At 39.8% G+C, this 16,507-nt stretch overlaps 1 long non-coding RNA gene across 1 annotated transcript; it reads right to left on the bottom strand.

Moving 5' to 3' along the window:
- Nucleotides 1-526: 526 nt before the first annotated feature.
- LOC117471254 lies at nt 527-14,035 on the bottom strand. Its single transcript, XR_004554780.1, has 2 exons — nt 13,939-14,035; nt 527-1,892 (listed from the first exon to the last, which is right to left on the bottom strand). It is a non-coding gene; the product is annotated as an uncharacterized LOC117471254 (long non-coding RNA).
- Between the last annotated feature and the right edge of the window lie 2,472 nt (nt 14,036-16,507).

Below are 16,507 nucleotides of genomic sequence, written 5' to 3'. Positions count from 1 at the left end.
CTTTTGCATGACTTCAAGGTTTTTTCTCAAGCCCTTGTTTTTGAAATGTGCTTTTGAAACTTCCCTTGCATTGGGACACTGTAAAAGAGTATTTTTAGACTTTGCTTTTGCTGCCGTTACTGGAAAGTGGGAAAAATAATGAATAAATGCAGCTTTAACAAGTTCAAATAGCTGTGCCCACATTCGATCCTTAGTAACTGAATCTTGGCTATTAACTATTGAGTTGCACCGTATTGAAGTGGCCTACAAATAAATGTTATTATTAAGATTATTACATTAAATGTGTGGTAGAGAAACCCCCTTTGCAGCCTTTTCATACCAGTTACATGCACCTATAGAACACACTACAGGAAATAGAAAACCCCAAAAGCATAATAGGGCCTCTTAAATATTTTTCTGCTCTTGTTAAAATTGATATTTTGGAATATCCTTTAAAAATGTCCTTCCTAAACGTCTGAATGAAAATGTTCTCTTGATTGCAGCATTGTGTGTTTGCGACTCGTAGAGCATTACCCTCGATATCATCTTCATATGATATTTGCATTTTTATTGAAGGCACTGCACGTACAGATCATCATCCACTAACACATCTGCACTGATGGCATTTCAGCGGTGAAATTAGTCACAGTTTACATTTTGTTTTCTTCAGTCAAACAGAGTATCAGTGAGATAAAACAGAAACACATAATCACATGGATGTTATGGATCATAAAGACATTATGATTTACATAATTCATTCACAGGAAAGTCAACACGACCAAGCTTGGATTGAACATTTTGAATCGTTTGGGAATTAAGTTAAAGTGCAAATCGCCTGCTGATGATGCGTGTGTGTGTTTGTTTTCACCCCTTTGTGGGGACTACAACAGGGAATTTCCTTATGGGGACAGCAAGAAAACTTTACATTTTAGGGATAAGATTTGTTTTTTAAGTTCATGGTCATTATTAGGACTAGTTAAGGTCAGATATAAGAAAAAGCACTGGGGTTAGGCAGTTAAAAAGTTATCGTTTTGGCAGTGGTCCCCAGATTGTATGTGTGTGTGGCAGGTGGGCCAGCAGGGAAAGGGCTAAATAAAGATGCTTTGAAATAAAAGCAATGGAAAGCTTGTGGAAAATCTGTGAAATATTAGAAAATATAAGAACTATAGTTTAAATAAAGTTATGTATTTATATTTAGCGCCCCCTACAGTTTTGGAGGGTAATTACCTTTTAATCGCTGTTGAAAATATGAACAGTTGTTACTTAACACTTTTCATTGTTATGATTACATTACTGATGTTCAAGAATTAGCAAGTCTACAACTTTGCAAACAACATGAGACAGCAAGGCAGATAAAATTGCTAAAACAGTTCGGGCAGCACAGCTATCTGAGCTAAAAGCTAACTAGCTAACGGTGGTTTATCTTAAAGGTAGTTAGTGTTACTTCAGCAACAAGAAAAGCTTTATGTTCATCAAAACTCTGGGAATCACAAAGAGTTGACGCAGAACAGGCAGAGGAAATCAGATGGATAACCAGAAACATTTTTTTTCCCGTAAAGTATGATCTAGTTTTACCAAATTAATTTACAGAAGTTACAAAATTGTAAGACATGCTAACCTAAGGTACATTGTGCAAGAACAGGCATTCTTGGTGCATAATACCATGACATAACACATTTGTTTAGGTAAAGTAGTTACATAATGTTCATTGTGGATGTTATAAAGATTGAAAAGACTCCAAAACATATGAAAATAACCTTCAGAAAATGAAAGCAAACGTGTGTGTCAGTGTGTGTGTGTGTGTGTGTGTGTGTGTGTGTGTGTGTGTTCTAACGTGCTGTACTTTGTGTTCCTGCAGACAGACAGGCAGGTGTGTAGATCTTCACCGTCTCATCCCAGGAACAGTCCACCACCTGCAGAAAACACAACACAACACACACCTTTAGAGACATATGGTATACCTGAGGACATTACCTGAATACTGTTGATAAAAAGTCTGTCTTTGTCACTAGCCAAGTCCCCAGAGGATACATTATTAGCATAAGTCTCTACAAAGCTGCTAGCATAGCTGTAGACTACTTTAAATACAAAACAATGTTTTTGGTTTTGATGTTTGCCACAATTGAGATGTATCATGCCTTTGAAATTCAGATATCCTGCACATACATTTGAATTGGCATGTTTTCAATGTTCTGCCTTGTCTGCATGGTTATAATAGCCTTTTCAATTGTTGAAATTGTGATTTCTTTCACATAACTTCTCTTTCTGTGTTCATGTATGCAAAGCCCCCATTTATAAAGCCAAATATAACCAATAACACTGGGCTTTACCATCTGTTTAGCATATAACACCCTCTTGTTTAACATTAAAACAATTTGAATCATGTTGTTTTCAATATTCTTTGTAATATTTCAATATTTGTGCACATTTGTACGTCTCAATTTCTCATTCTTAGTATACAGTATGTCTGCACCTTTATAAACCAAAGAATTCCTCGTATGTCAAAACCTACTTGGCAAAAACCGAAATTCTCATTCAGAAAACCTACATAATTTCTACCAGAATCCAGTGAAAAGCTCCTTTATGACCATGAGGGCTGAATGCTATTAAGTATAGTGCAGTGACAGGGTGAACACACACACAAGGACACACACACAGTTTCTCTGCAGAGAGTGTGGTCCTGTTTTCTAAGTGCAAGTGAAATAACCTGACCTCCTCTGGCACACACTTACATCAAAGTGTTCGTCCTAAATTACCTTCCATTATCAGTATCAGCCGCTGGACTCCTGTAAAGACGAACATCTGTCTCCTGTCCCTCTTTATCATCCATTTTTGTTGTCTCTTCCTCTCTTTCCAGCAGTGGCAGAACATACTCTATCACTGTGACTCTCTATAAGATATTTTGCATCAGACGTTCCTCATCGAGAGCAATTAATCTCTTTGCTTTCATCCTTCTCCTCTAATGTATACTCCTGTCTCGAGGCAAAACAATGCAGAGTGTAACCTTTAATCATGTTTCTCTTGGGGAAAAGGTCAAACTGAGAAATATAACATGTGATAGAGGGTATTCGTTTTAGTGAGAATATATTAATAAGGACACTCAGCTGCAACATTGGTATAAACTCTTACTCATTGTAAATCTACATTATTTTAGAATTGTTAAGGTTTTTTGCAGCATTTTCGTCATCTAGTGGTCCAATCTTTGCATCACAAACAGTTTTCATGCGTGCAATTTAAGACATTAAAGGTAGGGTAGGTAAGAATGGAGAAACCAGCTCGAGTGCGCTAGAATTTGAAAGTACACAACCGGAGAAAATCTGCCACTTCCTTCAGACATCCTTACAGAGCCCCTCCTCCAACACACACGAACGCGCACATGACCAATGAGGGCACGAGATAAGTTTGTGCACAGATGGAAGGCTGACAGGCAGGTAGGCCATCCAGTTATTTTAGCCGGTATTTTTACAGTACCACGGCTTCCACAGAAGAATTTTTTGTATGTATTTATTGTCAAAGCATTTAATATATTCATTGCTATCGGGATGTTAAGAGCATTCCATGGAATATAACAACAAGTGTTTCTGAAGTGAATTACCTACCCCACCTTTAAGTTCATAAGGTCCAAAAGCTTATGATTTCACCTGTAACTGCTGAACAAAAAGGCTACCAACCACCATTTGGGCCCACACAGGAAGACAGGGGTTTGCATGCATTTAAGTTTTGGTTAAGGCGCAATCTCTGTCTCTATTAAGAGAGTGAACGAGTATAAAAATGAAAAACAATAGAAGGTTTGGTCTGAAACCTACCCCCATAAGCTTTGGAAAATGTTCAAAACATTTTCTAACAGCTAATAAACCAAATAACTCATCAATTAATTGATAACAGAATTTAACCAATTTTTCTGTAAGTGTTCTATTTACATTTAATTCAATATAATAATAATATTTAATAATAATTTCAAGACGTTTGCAGTGAAGGAAAAATAACAGCTGTGTCTCCACCTCTTTTTCCTAATCAAGCGGGACGTGGCTATCACCTGTAAAACATGCCTCTGTTGGGACGTGGCTATCATCTGTAAAACATGCCTCTGTGGGGAAGTGGCTATCATCTGTAAAACATGCCTCTGTGGGGACGAGGCTATCATCTGAATGACACCTTTTCCCTCTGTCATGCGTCCTGGCTGCAGAACACACAGCGTTTTCTGCTCAAAGACAAACTCTGGTTCCACTTCACTTTCACCATTAAAGACACAAAGCCACCTCATTATTCTTTTAATGATGTGTATTATTCATATCGTCACAGCTGATAGAAGTGGCTTTGTGAAGCTGTGGAGGGGGATGTGGTGTTATAAAAACATATTTACTGGTTGGAATCCAAACGGACAGAAATCTTGATCCTTGCTGTCGCTCAGCTGCAGTTTTTCACGATTCTTTTTAGGTATGAATGTCCAAAAAGCTTCCAATCAGAAAAAAGCTCCGCAGAGGAAACGTATTAACATGTCAGCAGAGTTTGTGCCATAATAAATTATAATCCGTCACTGTGACAGACAGGGGTTGTTCAAAGTCTGTCAAAGTCTATTCTACCCGTCACATCTGTTTCCTGATATAGAACTGTTCGCTGATGCATCGCACGGGGTTTGAATGGTCTTTCCCGACAAAACTATTGAAAATACATTAAAAGATCAAATAAAGTGTGTTTTATTCATGATTAACCAACATCTGTCTTTGTTCACTTTGAGGATTTAGTTGTCTGAATCCAGCCTGATATCAGTGGCCAAAAATAAAATATGTTTATCTCAGATGGCTTTATCATCTGTACAACATTCAACATCCTCTATAGGTCCTACACAGTCAGATTTAGATTAGAAAGAGATGCCATTTTTATGGATGAAAAAAGCGGAAACATTTCTGATAAACCTTACTTTCAGGAAACAGTTTTGCTTTTCCTGAATCGAGGTTGGTTTGTCTGTCTCAACACAAGATAGAAAGAAATCTAGGGATTTATTTGATTGTTATGAATCTGCCTATTATTTTCTAGATATATCAATGAATTGTTCTGGTTTATATAACATTTACAATACTGATGAATATCCATCGGAAAAGTCAAAGTGATTTCTTTAAATGTCTGGATTTGTCAGGTATGATAATATTCCATTCCTCACATACTTATGTATAATATCCTGCTTTATATTTTGTAACTGTACATTTGTAAATCAACATGTATATTTTCTACTTTTTTTAATGCTATTTTATTTCTATTTGAGATGTTTACATTTTGGATTGTTTATTTCTATTTTTTATTTTTAATGTACAATGCCATGTCTTTTGATGCTGCTGCAACGCATACAAATCCCAAATTGGGATCAATAAAGTACTTCCTGTCTTATCTTAAATCCCTCCATGTGTTAGAAGCTGATAACAATGTTACTTACGAACCGATTATTAACTAATAACTAATTAGCATATTATATTTTTGAAGGCTAATTGTTGAAGTCTTGCTAACTGTGAAGCACAGCAGTTATGTGAATGCTAATGTCATCTCTCTCTCGATGACTTCAAGTTGGCGCTAGATGAAAAGTCAGAAGCTCATTAGAATTCATCCTGAAGGCAACATGAACCACATTTCATGTCAATCTATTCAACAGCTGGTGATGGAGTTCAGTCTGACGCTGGTCCAACCAACAAATGTACATTGACGTCCCTCAGGAGACACTGCTAGCATGGCCAGGAACTTTGTTTTGGACAATAATCTACGAGTGAGAAACATTGTTACTGCTACCGATCCTTCATCGTAAGCAAATGATTTAGAGGTCAAATTGCAGCATAGAAGATGTTTTCATGTGGGTGTCGACTACAACCCCCTCTGCAAACTGTAAAGCCACCAAGATAACGATACAGAAACATCTCTGCTCTTTCAGGGTCTTAGATTATGGTGACAGCTGACTGACCGTTTACTAGTCCTGAAAACTGTCCGTCTGTCAACCAAAGCTTCTGAGGTATTGTTCCCATAAAGCGTAAGTTTCTGGTCTTTTTTCAATCGTCACCAATGAGAATAAGGCGTGTATCATTGCATGTGACACCTCGAGAATAACTTGGGTTATCCCACATAGACACCAAACCCTTAGTGTATTGTTTATTAACTAAATAAACCTTATCTGATCCCAATTTGGGAAATGTTTGCGTTGCAGCAGCATAAAAAGACAAGGCATTGTACATTAGGGAAATTAAAGACAAGAAAAAAACAATCCAAAATGTAAACATCTGAAATATAAATAAAATAGCATTAAAAAAATAGAAAATATACATGTGGAAGACTGGAAAAGATCTAAATGCAGTCCAATTGCTGTTGATTTGCTGTATTATTCATGGCCCGCTAGCTGGTTGGCGCACAGTGAGTACGGGAAATTGACAAGTGTTACGACGGCAATTTAAGACGATAATGTTTGAGTTTGCCTTTTCTGATAAAGACGCTGTATTTCTTGGCGGTATTTCCTGGTTTCTTTTGTTTTCGGTGGATCCGCGGTAAAACCTGGGCGGACTTTTCTGCGTTTCTTTAGAGTTGTTCACGCTTGCCTATAAAGATAATTGTGACACAGAAAAGTGTGATATAACAGAGTATTTGTATGTTTAAAAAATGTCAGAAGGGACTACTGGCCCCCGAGCATATTAACATTATTAAATCTGGCCTTCTTTGAAAACCCCTGCTTTTCATCATGTGTTTGCTCTGCACACATATTCATTTCATCATCTCCCTAATAACCATCAGGCTTCCCCTCTTAAGTCCTGCTCTCTGAATCAGTGAGTCCACACGCTCTGTAGGGCATGAGTAAGCAAAGTGGTCGTGCAGTGAGTCAGCCATCGAGGAGAGGAATGCCCTTCTTTAATTAACAGCCGGCCGTAATGGAAAGGCTCACACAGCGGCCAACACTGCAGCAAAGCTCAAAGAAAGAGAAAGAAAGACGTGCAACGAGGAGGACGACTAAAGGGAAGATAACAGCGGTTCAAAGTCTGACTCTTTAACGTCTTCTTAAATGTCAGTTTTTCATTTCTAATAACGAGAGAAAGATGAATGAAGAAAGAATGAAAAGACCAATAAGCCATAAGCGCTCATTCAGTACAGTAAAGTTATCACTGTTCAACCGTCATGGTAACGGTGCTTTGAGTGACAGCTCTGTGATACTTCAAGGACAATAGTTTAAAGGAGTGTCATCTGCATACACACAAACATATGCTTCTTAGTGCTTTTATTTTTAAAATACCAAATGAAAGTATCCAATAGGGCGGCAATTAATCAGGGTTTTCATTATAGATGATCTGTTTTGTCGTTAAAATGCAGAGAGTAATGCAAAATATAAGAAATGTACTAAATAATGAAATCATTGCAACTGGATTCTGAATCATTTTAACTGTTTTGTCTCTAAAGTAGTTCAGAATATTCATACTCCTCACATTTGTAGAGCGAGAAATTACAGAAGATTTGTTTTTTTTATGTTTGTCGCTAAAATGGCAGAAAGTACTTTAAGAAATGTATTGAAATATCAAATTATTGCAACTAAACAAATATTTGTCTCCTTTTAAATGTCCGAAAGTAGAGCAACATCTGTAAGCAGTTCTAACCAATCACAACAGAGAAAGCCAGCTAACCAATAGAGATGTGTATTTCGGTAAAGACGGCATCAACCTAAATGTGGGCGTCTGATATGAACAATATCTAATAACCAAAGACTTATCCTTCTAATAACACTATGTAGAAAGGTGTTAATGCGACTGTATGCTTACTACCAACCAGTAGTAGTAGTAGTAGTAGTAGCAGTCCTAATACAATTAGTATTAGTACTGCACTGCAGATAGCATTATGTTTCAGCTCACAAATGTAACTGCCTCATTTATACGAGTTTTATTGTAAAAAGGCCAACTTACAAAGCTGTGAATGCTTTTAATCGTGCATTCCTGTTTGATATATCACCTTATCTCTGTCACACACACAGAGGAAAGGTTCTTTATACTTGGTTTGTGTGTGTGTGTGCGTGTGTGTGTGTGTGTGTGTGCGTGCGTGCGTGCGTGCGTGCGTTTGTGTGTGTGGTTTGGCCTGCAGCGCTGTAAGGGAAGGTGATCCATCAGACACGTGTGGCTACGCCTGGATAACACCAGTTAAAGACTGTGTGTGTACGGTGTGTGTATATGTGTGTGTGTGTGTGTGTGTGTGTGTGTGTGTGTGTGTGTGTGTGTGTGTGTGTGTGTGTGTGTGTGTGTGTGTGTGTGTGTGTGTGTGTGTGTGTGTGTGTGTGTGTGTGTGTGTGTGTGTGTGTGTGTGTGTGTGTGTGTGTGTGTGAGAGAGAGATAATAGAGTAAATGGTTAGGGCATAAAGTGGTTAGAAGAAGTGGTGATAAGAGCAAGTTAGCACTGATAGCCGAGGAATAAAAAAACACAAAATCAGACGAGAGAAAAGAAGGATCCCTTCTGGAGATGAAAGGAGAATGCTTCAGAGACAAAACAAGAAGTGTGAGAAGAAAAGTTTGATATGTTTATGTTGCAGCAGATTAGCCTGATGACACCTGATGAAAGCCATGTTGGAGGAAATGATGTGAGTTCATCCGGAGTTCTTTCAACGAAATGTAAAAACATTTAGCTGCATCCCATCGTAGTTAGTGCAGCTTGAGACTCACCACACCTGCAGTGAAAATCACACATTTAGACTATTTGTTAGGGACTATTTTCAGCGGCGGATTTATCCATATTTGGTGCTTTATTGAGATTTGTTAGGGACTATTGTGTGTGTGTGTGTGTGTGTGTGTGTGTTTTACATCCTGCTTCTCTGTAATGACATGTCTGATATCAACAAAACTAACAATACAACTCATTACTGTTGTTGCCTCTTCTTACACACGCACACACACACACACACACACACACACACACACACACACACACACACACACACACACACACACACACACACACACACACACACACACACACACACACACACACACACACACACACACACACACACACACACACACACACACACACACACACACACACACACACACACACACACACACACACACACACACACACACACACACACACACACACACACACACACACAGCTCATTATCTCTGCTATAGACACACACATAATGAGTCAAACTGTGTGTGTGTGTGAGCGCTGTGATTGGTTGCTGTGGGAAACTGACTGACGTTGATTGTGACGTTGTGGGTTCAATCCCGGTTTATCGTGTACGCACTTCCACCTCGTCATTATCCGAGCATGGAAAAAGTCCCTACTCTGTTTTTCCAGCAAGCAATTATTGGTTTCCTGTGAAAACGCACGATGAAAAGGTCCATGTTGTGGAGATAAAGGCGTAGAGGGAAGGGGTGAAGTGACGCAGGAAGGTTGGCGTCAAAACAACTCGCACAAAAAAAGGAAAACCAACAATTTGACGCCATATTTTCTGACTTCCTGTCCGTGGCTCTCGGATCCAAGCCCACTCAAAACTTAAAAAAACACAAATATATAGATTTGTGTTTAAAACATGCTCAGTAAATCCTTAATCACAAGTTATCATCAAACAGAAATGCAGAAATGTGTGGATTTGTTGAGGACTTTTTTCAGCTGAGAATTAATCCATATTTGGTCCAATTGTGACTATTAGACGGGGACTATTAGACGGGGACTATTAGACGGGGACTATTAGACGGGGACTATTAGACGGGGACTATTAGACGGGGACTATTTGACGGGGACTATTAGACGGGGACTATTTGACGGGGACTATTAGACGGGGACTATTAGACGGGGACTATTTGACGGGGACTATTAGACGGGGACTATTAGACGGGGACTATTTGACGGGGACTATTTGACGGGGACTATTAGACGGGGACTATTAGACGGGGACTATTAGACGGGACTATTTGACGGGGACTATTAGACGGGGACTATTAGACGGGGACTATTTGACGGGGACTATTAGACGGGGACTATTAGACGGGGACTATTTGACGGGGACTATTTGACGGGGACTATTAGACGGGGACTATTAGACGGGGACTATTAGACGGGACTATTTGACGGGGACTATTAGACGGGGACTATTAGACGGGGACTATTTGACGGGGACTATTAGACGGGGACTATTAGACGGGGACTATTTGACGGGGACTATTAGACGGGGACTATTAGACGGGGACTATTTGACGGGGACTATTAGACGGGGACTATTAGACGGGGACTATTAGACGGGGACTATTTGACGGGGACTATTTGACGGGAACTATTTGACGGGGACTATTTGGCGGGAACTATTTGACGAGCACTATTTGACGGGAACTATTAAACGGGGATTATTTGATGGGGACTATTTTCAGCGGCGGATGAATCCATGTTTGGTCCAATTGTGACTATTAGACGGGGACTATTTGACGGGGACTATTTGACGGGGACTATTAGACGGGGACTATTAGACGGCGACTATTAGACGGGGACTATTAGACGGGGACTATTAGACGGGGACTATTTGACGGGGACTATTTGACGGGGACTATTAGACGGGGACTATTTGACGGGGACTATTAGACGGGGACTATTAGACGGGGACTATTAGACGGCGACTATTAGACGGGGACTATTTGACGGGGACTATTTGACGGGGACTATTAGACGGGGACTATTAGACGGCGACTATTAGACGGGGACTATTAGACGGGGACTATTTGACGGCGACTATTTGACGGGGACTATTAGACGGGGACTATTAGACGGGGACTATTAGACGGGGACTATTTGACGGGGACTATTTGACGGGGACTATTAGACGGGGACTATTAGACGGCGACTATTAGACGGGGACTATTAGACGGGGACTATTTGACGGCGACTATTTGACGGGGACTATTAGACGGGGACTATTAGACGGCGACTATTAGACGGGGACTATTAGACGGGGACTATTAGACGGGGACTATTAGACGGGGACTATTTGACGGGGACTATTAGACGGGGACTATTAGACGGGGACTATTAGACGGGGACTATTAGACGGGACTATTTGACGGGGACTATTAGACGGGGACTATTAGACGGGGACTATTTGACGGGGACTATTAGACGGGGACTATTAGACGGGGACTATTTGACGGGGACTATTTGACGGGAACTATTTGACGGGGACTATTTGGCGGGAACTATTTGACGAGCACTATTTGACGGGAACTATTAAACGGGGATTATTTGATGGGGACTATTTTCAGCGGCGGATTAATCCGCGAAATTAAAGTTTCTGTCTGGCAGACGCTCCACTTATTGGGTGTTAGAGTCTCATGGAAGAGTTTTTTGTAACCTGTCTCACCTGAAAGTGGATTTCCAAAGTGTTGCTGACATGAACTGAATCTGATGACTACCCCGAGGGGAAGAAATCAATCTCAAAACTAATGGTACGTTCTGTGAAATGGTGAGCGGGGTGTACGCACCGCTTAAGTTTAATGGAGTAAAACATGCAGAGCTTCTTCAGATCAGGGTCAGATGAAGATACTCTACATGACATTAAAAAGGCTGGAAGAGTTTCAAAATGACGCAGTAAGGTAGGAGTGATAAAGTCGTAAAACCTGAACAACCTGAATCATTTCCCAATGATCCTAAGATATGGGAATACAGTGTCCTTGATACAGAAAAGTCTAATAGGTAAACAGAATATATCAGATTAATGAATTATTCATTATCAATCAGTAATTAGGGGGAAATAGAGAGTAAACAGACTGTGATAAACTTGCAAAGCCAGCAGCTGATTTTAAAACTAATTTCCAATCACGACGTCGAACCAAAAGTCTTTTTTTCCCACGCACTTATCTCTGCTTGATTTAATTTCCATCACATTTTCCTCTGATGTTCAGGTGTATATCAGTATGTAGTGTCTCTACTTTAAAGAGTCCTCTCCTGCTGATGTTCAGGTGTATATCAGTATGTAGTGTCTCTACTTTAAAGAGTCCTCTCCTGCTTTTTGCAACAGTAGATTAATCCCTATGTGGTGCGTAGTGAGTATTTGTCAGGGAGTATTTTCAGCGGCGGATTAATCCACATCTTGTGCTTTATTGAGTTTTGTGAGTGACTATTTTCTGTGGCGTACTAATCCACATTTGGTGCTTTAGTGACTTTTTGTTGGGGACTATTTTCAGCTGTGTACTAATCCACATTTGGTGCTTTAGTGAGTATTTGTAAGGGACTAATATTAGGGGAAATAGAGAGTAAACAGACTGAGTAATAACCTAACAAAGCCTGCTAACTACTGCTGCTAATTCTAAAACTTATTTCCCAATCGTAAAGTCCAACCAAGTATATTTTTCGCAACATTTTCCCCACGCACGTTGAGAGAGAGACATAGCGTCTGTTCAAATGAGCCGAAAAACTGAATTAGACACGAGTGGCCTTTTCAATTCACGACAAATCTACCCAACACATGTCCACACACAGCTTAGTGTGTGTGACTGTGTGTTACTGTGTGTGGGTTAAGCTAATGTGCACACACACACTGATGGATGGCACCATTTCAGGACAAACAGCACACACTCAAACACAGATGGATAAACAGATGTGGACGCAGAGTGTGTTTGGTTTCCAAGATGTAAGCATGGGCGTAATTTCCACTGGGGACAGGGGGGACATGTCCCCCCCACTTTTCAAAATCCCATTTGTGTCCCCCCCACTTTTTAATTTTTTTTCTTTTTTTAAAAAATTTTACGCAAGCGGTCATCGTCACGGAGGAGCGTCTGTGTGTGTGTGGCACGAGCGCATCTTGTGAGAGAGAGATAGAAAGAGAGAGAGACAGAGAGACATAGAGAGTTACGGGGGTTGTTGTTAGCATTTGGTGCTAGCTCGGAGCTAATGGAGATTAGTAGCTGTTTCAACAATAAGGAGAGGGAGAGCTCTTTCCTGTCGGACTTTGAGTGACTGAGAGAGAGAGAGAGACAAATAGAGAGAGAGAGAGACAGAGAGAGAGAGACAGAGAGAGAGAGACACAGAGAGAGAGAGACAGAGAGAGAGAGACACAGAGAGAGAGAGAGAGAGAGACTGAGAGAGTTACGTGGGTTGTTGTTAGCATCTGGTGCTAGCTCGGAGCTAACGGAGATTAGAAGCTGTTTCAACAATAAGGAGAGGGAGAGTCCTCTCCTGTCGGACTGAGAGAGATAACGTCAGCTCAGGGAGGTAAAGGACTCTCGGAGTGATTAGGTTGTAAACTTTAGTCTAGTTATCTCAGTGGGTCTCAAACGGTTTGGTCATCGATGTAAACAAATATTTCCATCTATGTAATATATAGTTGTATATAAAATAAGTTAAGAAATCCTTCCAATGTGTACTATAGGTCAGTACAAAAATAAAAAACACAGTTTGAAAGGGGAGTGATTAGTCAAATATGCATAAATAAAAAGAAAAAATGCAGACTAGGTAAGATAAAGATAGGAGAGAGGAGTTTATCAATGATTTGTTATTGGTTGTGAGCATATTCTAATGGCTTTTTGATTATTGAAATATATACAGTTCTGTTTCATATGAGTGTTGAGAGCTGTATCCATAAATCTCTTAATGTTGCCCTCAAAGTGCACCAGATTGATGCATTCAACTTCAATTTAAAGAAACAAATCTTCCCGGGGTGCATGCCCCCGGACCCCCCTAGAGGATGTCAGGTAATCACAAATAAAACAGGTTCACATGGATAGGATACTAGATAAGTGTGCACACTCATTATATACACTACACATTTTTCTTGGATTTGTTAACACTATAGTCCCTAATATATTTGTAGAAAGGCAGGAAATGGAATTAAATTGAGAAAATATTTCATTGCGGAGGACCCCCTGTTTTGTGTCCCCCCCACTTCTCAAACCAAAGTTACACCCTTGGATGTAAGTATCTGGAAATCAAATGGGGGGGAAATGTAAATATTGCAAGACTTGTGTTACCTGGTTGGGGATATGCAGATTAAAGTCCAGTCCACACACAAACTCTGAGTGATGCTCCACAGTTTCCAGAAGAGGAGGGTTCATACTGAAGTCCCAGAACCTGCACACACACACACAAACAGATATTTCCCTTTACGTTACATTTCATTTAGCTTACAATAAGTGCAACCAGCCATTTAACCCTCTGGAGTCTAAGGGTGTTTTCTCGATTTTTAGATATCTCCTTAAATCACATTTGAAATGTTCTTGTTATAACATGGCACCCCATGTGTTACATATCAAAATGTTCAGGACAGTCTCTGGTCTTGCTAGAAATACAAGTCACTCACTTTCGAGCAGTGCTTCTCAAACTTCTTTCAGTAATGTACCCCCTTTGAAACATTTTCTCAGCCAAGTACCCCCTGACCGACCCCGAAAAAGTTTGATCGAAAAAGCCTAAATAATTACAATATAGTGATGTTCCCTCAGTGTGTGATTTATTAACTCCTTCGTTCGAATTACAACAAACTAAAGATATTTTCATTTCATGCATGAAAAAAAACAACATTTTTATAAAACAGATTTTTCCAAGGAGTTTTTCAAATGAAGTAATATATGTTTAACAAACCAATGAACAAAATGATCCAGCCTGTCCTCCTACAAAAATCGACCATATAGGTCGATTGTTCAGCAGCTAGATACGACCCAGAGTCACGGTTTAAAGTGTAGCACCTCTAGTGGTCGTGTAAGAAACAACATGCTCCCGTTGATAGCAAACGCTTCGGAGGGTCGTTTATTCACAAATAACCCTCTCTGGAAAATCCTAAATTGTGGAATAGTTTGGCCATTAAAATGCTTTTTTATAACATTTCTAGCGAGAAGTGTATATTGTACTTTTATAATCCACGTCCAGTGGATGTGTAGGATCTATAGTTTGATAGATATTAAGAAGATGATTTGAGGTCTCGCCAGGAGAACGTGTATATGCGGCAGCTTCCATGTAAAGTTAGCGTGGGTGAAAACAGTTTTTCCGGTCTCGAAGTTTTCATAATAAAACCGGAAGTATTCCCCTCACTGTCAAATGATTACACAGTGATATCTGCATTACTCATCCACTAAAACACATCAGTGTATCCTTGTTAATTACACAATATTGATTGGTTTAAATTGTGTACAATGCTTTTGTGTTTTTAACCTTCGATTCAGAGAAACAAATAGTTTTTTCGGAGTTTAGACACTACAGAGTTTCCGAAGACACTACACTACCCAGAATCCCCAGCTATCGTTTGGGACTACAACATCCGCCTTGCTTTACAAACCCCGTGATTAGTCCTCAAGCCCTGTGATTGGATGTTTGAGTGGCAGTGCGACAAGGTTACGCCGAGCGTCAACAGCTCTTTGAAATGGAATGGAACCACGGCAGACTATCCAAAACTGGACTTGGATGGGTCCAGCCCAGCCCCCCCCCCAGAACTACACATGCTGGCTATTGTGTGTTTCGCAACATGTTCTATGGCACGTCTCTACTGGGAATTGTAGTTTTAAAAGACGTTTTCGTATTTCCCATAATTAGAAGATGCCAGTATTAAACTGTGTACACCCTGGAGGTTTAGGGGATACGAAACACAGTGGTGTTATCACATTTAAAACATATAATTAATAAATGGGTGAAAATTGCTTGTGTCCATAAAGGGCAGCATTAATATACCCACATGACAGCTAAGGTCAGAAGAGCTTTATTTAACAGCTGGTCTTATGTCTGTGACCCCTCCTGTTGTTCATTGATAAGCCTGAAACATGCACTTGTCAAGGTTCAGAGGCAAATTTAGCAAATATGGCAGTAGCCATCGATCATCTTAAGATAAGATAAGATAAGATAAGACACTTTATTGATCTCAAGTTGGGAAATGTTTTTGTTACAGCAGCATGTACTACTTTGTTCTACTCCACTACAATTCAGAGGTTAACCTGGTATTTGTGTAATATTTAATGCAGCCGAACCGTGTATTACACGGCCGTTATGTGATGACTTCCAAAGAGAAAAGCAAGAACACTCGGAATAAAGTATTATTTTTTTTTTTTAAATGTTTTCCGATTTCATATCACATAAACACCATATCCCAACATGCATTGCGGCTAAAACATCCAGGATTATGGGTGTAGTTCGATGTTTTAGCCTATCAAAACCTCTGAACAAAGAAATGTGTCTCTCAGAATCGAAAGAGAGAAACCTATGGGAAAAACACAAAAGCATTGAACACAATTTAAAACCGATTAATGTCGTATAATTAACAGGATACACTGATGTTTTTTAGTGGATGAGTACTTGCAGATATCACTGTTAAATCACGACGAGGAATCTCAAAAACTAAAGCCTACATTTCTAACAAACTCTATATTCCAGATCTCCAGAGTGTGGAGGAAACTTCTGTGTAGCAATGCATGGAGTCACCGACTCAGGAAGGAGACACGGTGAGAGCTGGAGCTTTGATGTCCAAAACACTGATGGGTTTATTCAGAGTATTCGGGCCGGAGGATTCACATCACAAATCAAAGAGTCAGAGGTTTCTGACCACACGGTAGAGTTGCC

Source organism: Trematomus bernacchii, unplaced genomic scaffold (assembly GCF_902827165.1).
Source record: "Trematomus bernacchii unplaced genomic scaffold, fTreBer1.1, whole genome shotgun sequence".
Taxonomy (NCBI): Eukaryota; Metazoa; Chordata; class Actinopteri; order Perciformes; family Nototheniidae; genus Trematomus; species Trematomus bernacchii.
Note: the sequence above shows the minus strand (reverse complement) of the source record. Positions and strands in the feature narration are given on the sequence as shown.